We start from the raw sequence: 14,761 nt of genomic DNA, 5'->3' as shown, positions 1-14,761 counted from the left end.
ATTGATTTAAAGAAGAAATTTGACCAAATTTTGTTTTCTCTGTAAAGCGCATGTGATTACGGGTAAGAGTGGTTGGGACTTGGGTATCTTTTTTTTATTTTATTAAAAGTTTTCCAACCTCAACCTGTCTAAATTTCTCTATTATAAAAGAAAATCTTGAGACGAGACTATTGCCAAGAGACTTTTGTTAAATCCCACCCTCCACTCAGCCATTTTTCAACCACGCCCACAGTCCTCTCACTTCTCATTCGTGTGAATGCTTTTGCCAGACACAGTTCCTGCACTCTCAGCTCTTATAAATTTTTATGTTTTCCTCACTTTAAGTTCCCAATAAAAGAAGACTTATTATGTCCAAATCTTATTGAAGAATTTCATCACGAAGGGTTATCAACAGAACAAAATGAGTACACGGGCAATCCTAGCACCGAGAAACGATGAAGTCAAATGAATTAACGTGAAAATTGTCGATCGGTTACACAGCAAATTGGTTAAATACGCATCAATAGACTATGCTGAAACAGTTGGTGGTGATATTGAGGAAGATGAAAACATCAACTTACAATATCAATATCCTGTAGAATATCTACAACCGTTAACACTGTCCAAATTATTGTTGAAAGAAGAATGTATCATAATGTTATTGCGCAATTTATTTATGAGCCATGGGCTATGCAATAGGACAAGATTAGTTGTATTCAAAATTGGTCGAACAATTCTAAAATGTAAAATTTTAACAAGCTACAAGAAAGGTAATGTAGTACATCTTCCGCGAATAACATTAGACACCAAACGAGATCTTGATATGCCATTCATATTAAAACGTTTACAGTTTCTTGTTAGAATAGCTTTTGCTATGACAATTAACAAATCACAGGAACAAACATTCAAAAAAGTCGGTTTATTTATTAGAGAGAAAGAAATGATACTCACTCACGGGCAGTTACACATTGCATTGTCACGATGTAACTCCAAACATGGAATCAAAGCTCAATGCGATATTGACAAAAAGTTAATGCCAAATATTGTTTTTACTGAAGTTTTACAGTAAAAATGAAAGTTTAAAAAGTAGTTGCGTGTTAATTTCAAAGCCAAACAGAATGAAAACGTATAACGCAACGAATACCTCTAACGCAACATGAAACAATTTTCTTTCAATTTATTATGTTTTACTATTTTTTACTATGGTTAATTACTCGCTGTAGTATAAAATACTTAGATCTATTATGCATATGTAATAAATCCCATGAAAATAATAATCTGTTTAAATTGTACATCTGCTTCCCCACACGCGAGCGGCAGAGCTGCAAAGTGGCTAGCGCATAGCGCCCACCTGGGGGTTGGCGAGCGAATTCACACCCCTACAAGTGATGCACACATTTTCTTCTGATTAATTTTTTTTCACTAGTATCATGCATTAAAGAAACTGATTGTTTGACATCTTCATTTCCCGAGGATGAATAATGACCACTTCAAGTTAACCTATCACCTCCATATTCTTCATGGGTTTGACTAATGTCTTCTGCACTACCCATACTCTAAGTGCCCAATCACGTCTTAAAATCACATTTAAAAATAAGAATAACAATATCAATAGAAAAGCAACAGAAGGGCATTCTTGTATCAGAAACTTGTTCTCAAATATAACCATTAAATCACAGAAACGATAATATGTAGCTCATTTGAAAACATCAAATGACACCTCTCCATAAGTATCCCACCCAGCTGTGGTGTCATGCCTGGATTATGCACTTTGTTCTTGTCTGCATGCAGGTACAATGGTGATCCAATTAACTGTCACAAAGAAAGCTAGACGCTATCCATGAACAATTCAGAGACCAATCCTGAATGGGTCTCTAGTCTATCACTGGGCAATTAAAACAAATGTTTTACAAGTGGGTGCAGGTATACAGTGCCTTGAAAACGTATTCAGCTCCTGAAACTATTTTCACATTTTATGGTCTAAAATTCTAAGTTTACAATAAATTAATGTAAGAATTTTTCGAGCTAATCCACAAAAGTGTACACACTGCCAAATCAAAAGAAACAAGCCCCAAACCTTTTAATAATTTGCTAAAAAAGAAAGATCAGAATTGCGAGATTTAAAAAGTACCCATCTCCTTTGTAAATACAAGGCTAACTTTGGCTGAGTTGGTAAGGGAATACGTGGTATCGGAGCAATTAGTGGATGGTCTCTACCTGTGTACTAAATGATGGGAATCACCTGCTTTCAGATAAATCCACCATCTCTCACTAAGATCCAACGTTCTACAAAGCAAACCAAAATGAAGACAAAAGAGCATTCAAAGTAAGTCAGGGATATGATAATAGAGATGTGGAGCTTTTCAGATGGGTATATGATCGTCTCAAAGGTACTAAATATACCTCACAGCTCAATGCAGTCCATCATACAGATGAGAGGGGAAAAAAAAACCAACATGAAATTATGGCCACATTGCCCAGTTTAGGCTTCCCCTCTATAAACATAATCGCCAAACAAGGCTACTGTGACACCAAATGACACTTGGAGTTGTAGATGTCAGTGACTGCAACAGCAGCAAATGTTCACAGTTCACAAAAGGCAACTCACAAAAACTCACTTCAAGAAACAGTGGCAAGGAAGAAGCCCTAACAATAAAGGAAAACAAAAAATATGTACTTGCATGTAAAGATTTTGCACAATATCGATTGGAAGATACTGCAAAGATGTGGCAGAAATACTTGTAGTGTGATGAGACTAAAGTGGAACGTTTTAGCTTTAACACTAAGGGTAACGTAGGGGTGCGGAAATCCAACGCTCGACTCGTCCAACACGGGTAAATTGACCGTCGGACAAGCGAGTTTTTCTGGTTTCAGTTGTCCGCGGACAAGTGCAATTTTCTGGAGAAAAAAGAATTATATATACTGTGCAGGGCACATTTTTACCACTACTTTCAAATTTTAAACATTTGGGTACGTACTTCGTGTGGAAACAGTCTACTTAGGCATGTTCTTCATGTCTCAAATTGGTCTTCAATATTGTTTACAAAATGACGGCTGATTTTTCAAAGGGGAAGCACTCTTACGGTCTTACATAAATATTTTACCCTACTATTTACACGCTTTGGAGATGCGGTCATTTTTTTTCATGCCGACATTATGATGTAATCTGATGATTTTTCATTACAATCGATAACTTCTATATATTACCAGTAATGGCATACTGCACGATAACGTGCAGCGAATACACTTGATTTGAGCATTCCTAGTTTTCATCCTCTTTCTCTGTACGTTTAGCATTCGTTTGCTCAGAGGTTGATGTGCTTGCTGCTTCCTGAGTAGCTCTTCTTTTCTCCACCCTAGCGGCCTGCTGCTTCTCTTCTTTTGTTGGCATCTTTTCGTGTTAAAACTGATTAAGTTAGTTTTTGTGTTGCAATTACTTAGTACGTTTTCCTTAATTTTTCACTTAAGCTGGCACTTAAGTTTTCAATCTGCCTCAAGAATGATTAGCGAAGGTGGTGGGGAATGAGAACGGCACCCATACGCATGCACCGCCCTGTTGCGCGGTGCCGAGAGTCAACAATAAAATAAAATAAAAATAAAAAGAGTAATACAAATCATCACCCCAAAAGCGGATGGTAGACGTCACGTAGTATATGTGTACCAAATTTCAAGTCAATAGGTGAAACGGTTTGCGAGCTACATGTGATTTAAAATCCTGGACAGACAAACGAACAACCACAGTAGCGTATTATATAAGAAGACTGATAAAATTCATTGTTTCTACACAAAAACACGGTCATTTTACTTACAATGCAAATGTTTTCACCACATAACAAAGCTTGTTAGGCTGTTAATCTTTCCTGAAATTTGCGATTTCGCGGAGGTTGTGATATATTGAGGAGTTAAGAAATTTATTGCGTGACATCAATTTTGATGAGCTGTCTATAGATCATTTTTGATTAGAGAATTTTTCATATAAAACAAGTTGGTTTCGCGCTGTCAGTTTATTAAAAATAAAGAAGAAGACATTCTAATGGTTTCCAAATGTTACGAAATATTTATAAAAATCTTCACTTAGACGCGATTATTTTTTCTTCATGTGAGAGATTATTCTCCAATATGAATTTAGTAAAGAGTTCTCTAAGAACCCGCCTGACTCAGGAAAACCTTCAAAACCAGATGTGCATTGTTGTTGATGGCAAACCTTTAGAAGAGTTTGACCCACTACCAGCTGTGGAATTCTGGCTGTCAACAGGCACACCACTCAAACAAACTGAAAAGTCATCAGCATCCACTTCTGCAGGACCATCAGTCCAGGAACCATGCAGTTCAACTCAAGCAGAAATGAACAGCATTCAACCCATGCTGTCTGAGATGGTAAAGATTCTTGGGGGAAAAGATGTTGCAAGACAAAAGCTGAAGAACATGGCAGAAAATGAATCAGGACAGTGTTCTGTTATGTAACTGTAATATGTGAAACAGAACTGTTGTAGCTATAATGAAGGCATTGTTTATTAGTGAGTTAAAACGATAAGGGAATCTTTTATATAATGTTCTAGAGCAAGGTGGCAAAATACTACTCCCTGAAAGAACTTTTTTCAGTTTTAAAAATGGAAGGCAGTTTTGGTATCAATAAAAGAGATCCGAAAAAATAAACTATTTTTCACTTTTGTTATTTGTTTATGGGCAAGTGAATTTAACTGGCGGACAAGTGGATTTTCTAAGTTTACTTGTCCGTGGACAAGTAGAAAAAAAAATTGATTTCCACACCCCTGTAACGTATGGCATAAATCACTGTAAAACTTGGAAGAGACAGCATCACATTGTGTGGACGCTTTTTAGCATCAGGGTTTAGCAATCTTGTTAGGAACGACATGATTCCTCAAAATACAGGCTGATCCTGGAAGGTAAATCTGCTCCCCCCTGCAGGAAAACCTAAACAGGACAGGAAATGTGTCTTTCAACAGGACAATAACCAAATGCACATCCCCTGAGCAACAATGGATTGGTTTAAAATCTGATGTCCTTGACTGGCTCAGTCAGAGTTCGGACCTTAATCTTATCAAACATGTGTGGCTTCTGTCCACCACTGCTCTCCAACTAACCTGGCACAGCCTGAGCAATTTTTCAAAGGTGGAACAGACCAATCCCACTCCTTCATACTGTGCCAAATTAAGAGCGACTTATCTGAAAACACCACTTGCTGTAATTGCTATGAGAGACAACTGAATGAAGTACTGAAAACTGACATTTCAGTTTTTACAATTTATTATTTTATCGGTTTATAATTCTTTGTTTTATGGCAGCATAATAAACAAGAGTGTGCAATTTACAAACAAACAAAAAAAATCCTGTCAAACTAATGAAATCCCAGTGACAATCATTTATTTGAGGGAGAGGGCAAACACCTTTGCAAAGAGCTGTATGTAAGATTTGTATGAGCTTACATAAAAGAAAAATCATTTGGACTCTTAAAAACTTAAATAATGATAAATTTTATTAAACAGTAAAATTGCATCTTACAATGGTAAGGCAAAACGTAAAGAATCACCGTGGTAGTTTCTGCAGTAATGAGGTATAACAACCAGTGCCAATATCTGATAACAAGCTCTCAGACTTTCTAAAAACACATGAAATTATTCTATGCGCTTCACTGAACATGCCTTACAATAAAAAATAACAAAAACGTAAGCTACCTTTAAATAAAACTGATCAATGTGCAATGTTTTGTGGTAGAACATCTTTCTTTCATCATCACCTTCTAAGTACTTTCATTTTTACTTTACGGTTTTCAGAAAAATAATCGCTAGAATGGCAAGCCTTAATGTTTTGCTGCCACTCCCTGAAAACGAGTTATGAGAGACTGAGAAGCGTCTTTCCACAGTTAACCTGCATCCTGAATGAGTACAATAACTTGAGCTACATGATGCCCTACTGTTAATTCCCTGTTATTAAGTTACTTATTTTTTATTTAGATTTTTTAAATTTTAATATAATGAATAGGACTACTGTCACTTAATATAATGATTTTGATTGGTATTTATAAAGTCATATTATTGTTTATTATCCTTTTCTATTCTACTTAATGCACAGTCTTGGAGTTTAGCAACTAAACATTTTACTATATATTGTACTGAATGAAAAATTGTATGTCACAAATAAAATTTGCTCTGATATAACGTACAAATAAGCGCCGTGTATAGTGCCAACTAAACATCAGAGTAAATCCCATTCATACATATGGGGAGTATGCTGATGTTGCCAGTCCAATTGACCCACTTACCTGCGTTGGGCCGGGCAAAGCTCAACTGCAAATTTAAAAAGACATCTGCCTTTTCTCGAAACTGCGTAAAGTAGGGTGACTTAACACTATTTAAACCTTTGCAGTGCTAATTAAACATCACAGTAAATCCCATTCATAGATATGGGAGTATGCCAATTTTGCTAGTCCATTTCACCGAGGTAACCGCGTTGGGCATGGCAATACAACTGCAGTTTACACAAAAGAGTCTGTCTTTCTTCCCAAACTGTTAAAATTAGGGTGGCTCAAGTACTTTTTTGTACTCATACAGATACTAAACGTGGATTATTTATTGTTTCAAATAATGGACTAATCGGTTTACGCAAATTAATATATACGTTGTAGAATATTTTGTGTTACAGGTTTGCTTAAATCGTCTGAATTCTAGTTGGCCGCTCGCGAATAAGTAGCCAAAAGCGAAATCAGCACCCAGTCAAATAAGTAGCTAAATTCGGCCTCGTAAAATGAACTGTTGTTCACTGTTTATGCTTACAGAAGGGCGATCGAATGATCGAAAATCTTCCCAGTTCACTCCGAAAACAAGAGCTGCTATAACTTGCTATTATTAGTCCATGACGTTTCACATCGTTTGGTCGTGTTCACACTACACATTACCAATATGTAGCCCAATTCCTTGCTGGATCAAGTTCTACTTTTGTTATTTTTTCTTCTCTTTTTTCCAGTCTAGCCGCAAGTATCCGAGATCTTTCTATATAAAGGTAATCGAGTAAAGAAGACCTTATATCCCAGAGGCAATAAAGTATTAGTAATGTCGGCGTCCATCTACATTCCGTTGCCCTCCTAATTAAGTTCGCACAATGAACACAAGTATAGTTACACGTAACGCGTCATGAAATTCTAACATCAACCCCTACGGTTTCCCCCTGCTGCCTAGAAAATGAAATCAAATCAACGAAGAAAAACAGAACCAACTAGAGAAACTTCAACTTGTCCCAAAAACATTATCAACGCCCATTACTTGGATAAGTAAAAGAAGTACAAAAAAACATGCAAGTAATACACTACAGACTGTCCCTTCTACTTCACCTCTCCGAATTATATAACTGGCGGTGTGCGCTTTTGTGTTAGGGTCTCGTTAGAAAGAAAAGTGCCAGAGGTCCTCTTTAATTCCATCCTATCTTAGTCTAAAACACGAACACACTTATTTGGCTATTACACATATACACCAGCAAAAACATACGACTGTAAAATTATTTAACACTTAAACTGGATAGGGCGAAGAAAATATCAAGAACCTGATCAAGGCTTCTTCAGCAGGCACACTCTTCTCACCACAGGCGAGTCCGGACTGGCTTGGCTTCAGCTACGGTGGCCCGGAAGTACAAAACGCGAAGCGCTGCGCACCAGCACGGGATGCGAAGAGCGGGGACTACTAGCGTCCGAATACAATGGTACCGTCGCGGTTTTCCCCTCGAATGCTTTCTGGGAATATAGCTCTTGTTCATGAAGTATTGTTGTAGTTCTCCGTAAAGGCACAATTGGTCTAATTTCTAATTCGCCTTTCACATCTGATATACTAATAATACTATGACTTATCTCTATAGCGATGACCTCATACTTTACTGTAATCAGAACATGAGATGACACATCAAGAGGATAAGTACATACCTGTTTTCTTTCACTTTCTTTTCTGTTTTTCTAGTGCTAGCAATATAACTTTTATTATAGGAACAGATTAAAAACAAGTTTCTGAATGATGGTGTTACTGCCAAAGGTTTGTAACTGGTCTTTTCGTGTATCATACTGCAAAAGCGCTGGACAGGTTACATCAGCCAGGGACAAATCACCAAAAGAATGAGCTGCCATGACATCATCTATGGCAGGAGAACCTATAAAAACCGCAATTCTGCACAGTCACACGATTTTCCAACTAGTGCTGCAAAAGGCAAGCAGTACTTTTAAGGACACCTCAAAGAGCCATGCAAAGAGCAGAGAATCTATTCGTTGTGGCTTTTGGTGCCAACACTATAATACTTTTAAGGCACCTTATATTACTAGATATTAAGAGTATGTTTTGGATACTGCTCAAAAAATTACAGGAACACTATTTAATCAGAGTACAGTATAGCATCAAGTCAATTAAACTTCTGGGCTATCGATCTGGTCAGTTAAGTAGCAGAGGGGGTTGTTAATCAGTTTCAGCTGCTTTGGTGTTAATGAAATTAACAACAGGTGCACTAGAGGGGCAACAATGAGACGACCCCCAAAACAGGAATGAATGGTTTCACAGGTGGAGGGAGGCCACTGACATTTTTCCCTCCTCATCTGTTTTTTCACTTGTTTTGCATTTGGCTATGGTCAGTGTCACTACTGGTAGCAAGAGGCGATTCCTGGACCCTACAGAGGTTGCACAGGTAGTCCAACTTCTCCAGGATGGCACATCAATACGTGCCATTGCCAGAAGGTTTGCTGTGTCTCCCAGCACAGTCTCAAGGACATGGAGGAGATTCCAGGAGACAAGCAGTTACTCTAGGAGAGCTGGACAGGGCCGTAGAAGGTCCTTAACCCATCAGCAGGACCGGTATCTGCTCCTTTTGGCAAGGAGGAACAGGATAAGCGCTACCAGAGCCCTACAAAATGATCTCCAGCAGGCCACTGGTGTGAATGTCTCTGACCAAACAATCAGAAACAGACTTCATGAGGGTGGCCTGAGGGCCCAACATCCTCTAGTGGGCCCTGTGCTCACTGCCTGGCACCGTGGAGCTCGATTGGCATTTGCCATAGAATACCAGAATTGGCAGGTCCACCACTGGCGCCCTGTGCTTTTCACAGATGAGAGCAGGTTCACACTGAGCACATGTGACAGATGTGAAAGAGTCTGGAGAAGCTGTGGAGAAAGTTATGCAGCCTGTAACATCTTTCAGCATGACCGGTTTGGTGGTGGGTCAGTGATGGTCTGGGGAGGCATATCCATGGAGGGACACACAGACCTCTACAGGCTAGACAATGGCACCTTGACTGCCATTAGGTATCTGGATGAAATCCTTGGACCCATTGTCAGACTCTATGCTGGTGTAGTGGCTCCTGGGTTCCTCCTGGTGCACGACAATGCCTGGCCTCATGTGATGAGAGTATGCAAGCAGTTCCTGGAGGATGAAGGAATTGATACCACTGACTGACCCCCACGCTCTCCTGACCTAAACCAATAGAACACCTCTGGGACATTATGTTTCGGTCCATCTGACGCCACCAGGTTGCACCTCAGACTGTCGAGAAGCTCAGTGACGCCCTGGTCCAGATCTGGGAGGAGATTCCCCAGGACACCATCCATCGTTTCATTAGGAGCATGCCCCCCCCCCCCCCCCAGCGTTGTCAGGCATGCATACAAGCACGTGGGGGCCATATAAATAACTTAGTACAATTTGGAGTTGCTGCAAAGAAATTTCAGCAAAATGGACTGGCCTGCCGCATCATTTCTTCACTTTGATTTTCGTGGTGCCTGAATTCAGCCCTCTGTAGGTTGATAATTTTCATTTCCATCAAATGATATGGCATCCTTTCGTTCCTAACACATTACCCAGTCCATATCAGTTTGGTTATTGGTTTGGAATATTTCTTTTGGTTCCATTGATGGCTAGTGGTAATGCTAAAACATACAAAGACATTGTAGGCAATTCCAGGTTTACTGCAAAATTTTGAGGAAGGCCCTTTTCTGTTCCAGCGTGAATGTGCTCCTTTGTACAAATCCAGGTCCATAAAGGTAAGGTTTGATGAGTTTGGCATGGACAAAAACAAGTGGCCTGCACACCCTATTGAACACTTTTGGGATCATTTGAAATGCAGATTGTGAGTCAGGTGTTCTCGTCCAACATCAGTACCTGACCTCCCAAAATGATCTTTTGGCCAAATGGGCACAAACTCCTACAGACACATTCTGAAATCTTATGGAGAGTCTTTGCTGAAGAGTGGTGGTTGTTAGTCCATATTGATGCTCACGGATTTGGGATGGGATGTCCAACAAGCTTGTATAGGTGTGGTCAGGTGTCCACAAACTTTTGGCTATATTATATACTGTATACAATATTTGTGGTCACATAAGATGGCAGACTACAGGAACCACCTGAGATTCAGTCTCAGATGTAGACAGAGCGGAATTACACCTAAAAGTCTACAGATGAAATCGTCAGTGAAGGGTCTCCAAGCTACAAAAATCCTACAGAAGGCACAGAGCCAGCTGCTAAACGAACGGGTGAGACAAACTAAGTTTACTATTGATGTTTTGAAACCTAAAGAGGAGCAGATCCGACAAAAGCTTTTATCACTTTTAGATAAGAAAATGCTTCAACAGGTGATTGAATTCACTGAGAAGGCTTGTCTGGCACAGCACAAAATATCTAAGACCAGGCAGCAGAGGAAGTTTGATCTACTTGTGATGTGCCAGAAACATCAGCATACGATAGGGAGTGTCCTCTACAGCCAACAGAGAGAAGGATGTCAGACACAAACTGAGGATGTGGACAAGTGGGTGAAGAATCTGTCTGACAGACAACTCAACCAAGCAGAGAAAAATGTCCTTGCTAAAGGGTTAAACTTTGCTGTCACACTGAAACAAATCCTGATAGTGGAACTGATCACAGCCAGAGTCGGCAATCAGAAACAACAACATTGCAGATGTGGAAGTGGAGCAACTGCGGATAAAAGTTTTGGCATGTCTCGGCAATGCTAAGCCTCCTGCACTCAATATCAGAATTGAGGAGAGGGAGGCTCTCATGGCACTCAGTAAGGACGACAACATCATCATCCTTCCGGCAGACAAGGGGAGGTGCACAGTGCTGCTAAACCAGAAGGACTATCATGAGAAAATATTGTCTCTGCTTAGTGACAAAAACACTTATGAACCCCTAAAACAAGATCCAGGTAGTGGTTACAGGAAAAAGGTGATAGATTGTCTCAAGCAGTTAGTGCATGACAACGCTATTGACCGGACCTCATACCACAGATTATACCCAGGGGAAGCTACACCAAGTCTGTGTGGTTTACCGAAGATATATAAACAGGATGCACCGTTAAGACCCATTGTCTGCATGATCAATTTGGCTACATACTGTATAACATCTCAAAGTTCCTGGCCACTGTCCTCAACCCGTTGGTAGGCAGCTCAAAACACCATATTCAGAACACTTTGGATTTTGTGGAGAAGGTGAGAGATGTCATTATGGAGGCAGAGGAAACTATGGTTTCGTATGATGTTACATCTCTATTCATTTGCGTTCCAGTTACTGAAGCAGTGGAGGTGGTCCGTAAGAGATTACAGGATGACCCCACACTCAGTAATAGGACCACTCTCAGCACCGACCAAGTGTGTCTGCTCTTGGAACTGTCTCTTCAATCCACATAATTCTTATACAAAGGCCAGTACTACAGGCAGAAACATGGGTGTGCTATGGGTTCCCCAGTTTCACCTATTATGGCCAATCTGTATATGGAAGAAGTGGAAAAGAGGGCGCTATTATCCTATCCTGGAACACCACTGAGTCATTGGTTCAGGTATGTGGACGACACCTGGGTGAAAATCCCAGGAGGTACCACAATTCACTGACCACATCAACTAAGTGGACAAACACATCCAGTTCACCAGGGAGGACATGAAACGTGACAGGCTAGCTTTCTTAGATTGTGAAATTTCCATCCGCAATGGGGGACATTTGAAAGTTGATGTGTACCGTAAACCAGCGCATATGGATCAGTATTTAAGGTTTGACTCTCAACATCCACTAGAGCACAAAATAGGTGTCATCAGGACTCCACAACACAGAGCAAACACCATACCCACAGACACAGCGGCCAGGGAAGCAGAAGAACATCATATCAAAAAGACCCTTAGTAAATGTGGTTATCCCAGCTGGACTTTTGTCAAAGCAGGGAAGACACCTAAAGAATGCTCTAAGCAGTACAGGAGAGAGGAAGGACAACCACTGCCTAAGCGAAAACCTTTGGTGATCCCTTATGTGTCAGGAGTATCAGAACAGCTGAGACGCATTTTTTCAAAACACCAGGTCTCGGTGGCTTTCAAACCCCAAAACACACTACGGCAAAAATTGGTCCATCCCAAGGATCGGGTGCCCCGCTACAGACAGAGTAATATAGTTTACGCGGTTAAGTGCCAAGAGGATTGCTGTGAATGATACATCGGGGAAACCAAACAACCACTGGCGAAGCAGAGCAGATGGCACAACACAGAAGAGCTACCTCGTAAGGCCAAGACTCCGCAGTCTATTTACATCTACAGGACAGGACAGTGGTCACTCTTTCAGTGATGAAGATGTGCACATCCTGGACAGGGAGGAACACTGGTTTGAGCGAGGAGTCAAGGAGGCCTTTTACGCGAAAAAGGAACGACTATCTCTGAACCGAGGAGGGTACATCTTTCACCATCTTACAATGCTGTGATTGCAGCCATTCCCCAACTCTCTGTGAATTGTACTCATGGCCATTAATCAATGGACAATTTGCATATCATTGATCACAAGGCCCATTGTTAGTCAATGGTGCTAGTTTCGGTCATTATGCAAAGGTACTGCTTATAAGGTTGGAGAAACCTGCAGTCAACTGAGACTGAGGAAGTCACTTGGATGAGTGGCGTAACGTATCTCCCTGGAAAAGAACTATGTCTAGATGAACAGAATCAACTTTTTAAAATTTTCTTACATGGATCAGTGAGCATGCATCACAAACAATATTTGTGGTGGTTTTATTTTAACAGGCTAATATTATTAGCAGGCAGCATGGTGTATTATAGCAGTTAAAGCTTTTGTCCTCACCCGGGAGTGCTTTCTGAACATGTTTACAGAAGACTGAAGTGCTCCCGGGTGAAAGATAAAAGGAGTTACAAGAACGAGCCAGTGTCAGGTGGAAGGTGGACAAAGCTTGCAAGGAGTTACTATATTGTAATGTATTTATTGTACTTGTGGCTGTGGTGGTGGAAAGCGCTTATTGAGAAGGGTTTTCCCACAATAAAAGACACTTTGTGCTTTTACTTTGTTTCTGTGCCTGTTTGTGTTGGGTGTTTTGGGGCGCTGGGGCGCCCGCTGGTGTTCACACTGTATAATTTGGAGGGTCATCCAGATATAAGTTGAGTTAAACAGGTGCCAAGATAGTAGAAGGTGGGATAAAAGTACAGAGGACATTATGATGGTTCAGGCTCCTATGAAAATTTGACAGATGAACTTCTAGTAAGCTTGAATTTCTACATAAAAAGCAGAAAATATTTTTAAACAAACTGAATTTTTACAATGTTGTTAACCTGAAGAATCTTGCCAGAAAAAGGGGCCTGAGTTGCCTCGAAAGCTTGCTTATTATAATCTTTTTAGTTAGCCAATAAAAGGCGTAATTTTGCTTGACTTCTCACTACATTCATAATGGCTAACATGGTACAACAACCTAGTACTATTAACCTGAAAGGCAAATAGCTGACTAAGCATTATAGCACAAAGTATCAGAAAAGGGTAATAACTTGGGGGATACAGGACTATGTTGTTATGTTGTTTGGTACACGGCAGGACCCTGATAGTGGAACTTTAAACCTCTTTCAGTCTGTGAATATGTTTTGCATGAAGAACTGAAAAACATGCAAAAATGCAGGCTTGACACACCACACAGAAAGTTAATTACTTTGGAATAGATGGATGGATGGATACCTACAGCAATATGTACATTGAAAAATACATCCATCAATTTATCCTGTTTGTCCAGTTTTAGAGTAATAGGGTCCAGTTTATCCGAACAGCAAAAGGTGCAAGAAACGGGCCCTGGAGGGTGCTGTCTCTGGCCTGAGATGTAAACTGAGGACTTGGGAGTTTTGAATAGCAGAATCCACCAGCTCAAGAATTAACAACGTCTGTAATTCAGAATTATCAGATAAAAGCTTTTATTCTGTTAGACTATCAAATATGTGGCACAGTTTGTCAGCATCCAACAGAAAATCTAACAAGAATCACCACGAAAATGAAACCAGCATAAGATGAAATCAAAGTATCAATCTGATTAATCCTTTTAAAGATCAACACTGAAGCAGATCATCTACTGATAACATGATGAGGTGATTATTATAGCCTGTGGCAGATGGCTGAGGTACTTTGTCCCCTTTGCACTGGGGACCTGGAGAGAGAAAGTTCACAGGAGGTGATAGATGGCAGTCCCCCTGAGTTGCAGCAGCAACATGGTTTCCCACAGGGCTTCATGGGAATTGGGAGTTTGGTGACTCAGCCCTGTTGGGTGATGTGGGTGCCACCAGGGAGCGCTGCAGGGACTGGGGCTCCAACCTTACCTTCAACTGCTCCTGGGTCAAGCCTTCAAGATACTGAAAGCACTTCTGGGAATCGCCTAAAAGGAGCTACCTGCCATTACTCAAGGAGCCAGAGTCGGGAGGAAAGAGGATGAAGCTTGCCAGAGGAGGAGGAGTAGAGATGGAAAGACAGAGAGAAGAAAAAAGTGCTGTGTGCTTTACATTTGTGCTTTTGG

The 14,761-nt window shown here is 40.4% G+C and overlaps 1 protein-coding gene and 1 pseudogene across 1 annotated transcript in view; one reads left to right on the top strand and one right to left on the bottom strand.

The window, feature by feature from the left end:
• The window catches only part of gkap1 (G kinase anchoring protein 1), a 44,412-nt gene extending 36,644 nt beyond the window's left edge, over nucleotides 1-7,768 (bottom strand). The window contains exon 1 of the mRNA XM_028802425.2: nucleotides 7,537-7,768. The gene's annotated coding sequence lies outside the window, so the exon portion shown is untranslated. The remainder of the gene's footprint in view (nucleotides 1-7,536) is intronic.
• A 2,572-nt stretch (nucleotides 7,769-10,340) lies between these two features.
• On the top strand, nucleotides 10,341-12,676 carry LOC127528028 (uncharacterized; annotated as a pseudogene).
• The last annotated feature ends 2,085 nt before the right edge of the window (nucleotides 12,677-14,761 follow it).

This window comes from Erpetoichthys calabaricus, chromosome 5 (assembly GCF_900747795.2).
Source record: "Erpetoichthys calabaricus chromosome 5, fErpCal1.3, whole genome shotgun sequence".
Classification (NCBI taxonomy): Eukaryota; Metazoa; Chordata; class Cladistia; order Polypteriformes; family Polypteridae; genus Erpetoichthys; species Erpetoichthys calabaricus.
The sequence above is the reverse complement of the archived record's forward strand: the minus strand, read 5'-3'. Positions and strand labels throughout refer to the sequence as shown.